We start from the raw sequence: 213 nt of genomic DNA, 5'->3' as shown, positions 1-213 counted from the left end.
TCGTAGCATCTCCGTGGCCTCCTCTGGACTCTCCCCAGCAGCTCCAGGTCCTTGTGCTGTTGGTGCCTGAGCTGCAGGTGAGGTCTCACCTGAGCAGGGCAGAGGGGCAGAATGGCCTCAGTGCTGCCCAGGCTGTGGGCTGAGCCCAGCACAGAGTGTCTGTGTGCCTTGGTGGGGCACGTCCAAGCTGTGCGGTCCGAGCCTGTCCGTGGG

At 64.8% G+C, this 213-nt stretch overlaps 1 protein-coding gene across 1 annotated transcript in view; it reads left to right on the top strand.

The window, feature by feature from the left end:
- CCDC78 (coiled-coil domain containing 78) overlaps positions 1-213 on the top strand; it is a gene marked incomplete at its 3' end in the record, with an annotated part of 9287 nt that overhangs the window by 1586 nt on the left and 7488 nt on the right. The gene's annotated exons all lie outside the window — the stretch shown is intronic.

This window comes from Acanthisitta chloris, unplaced genomic scaffold, assembly GCF_000695815.1.
Source record: "Acanthisitta chloris isolate BGI_N310 unplaced genomic scaffold, ASM69581v1 scaffold12343, whole genome shotgun sequence".
NCBI lineage: Eukaryota > Metazoa > Chordata > Aves > Passeriformes > Acanthisittidae > Acanthisitta > Acanthisitta chloris.
This window is presented reverse-complemented; position numbering and strand designations above follow the sequence as displayed.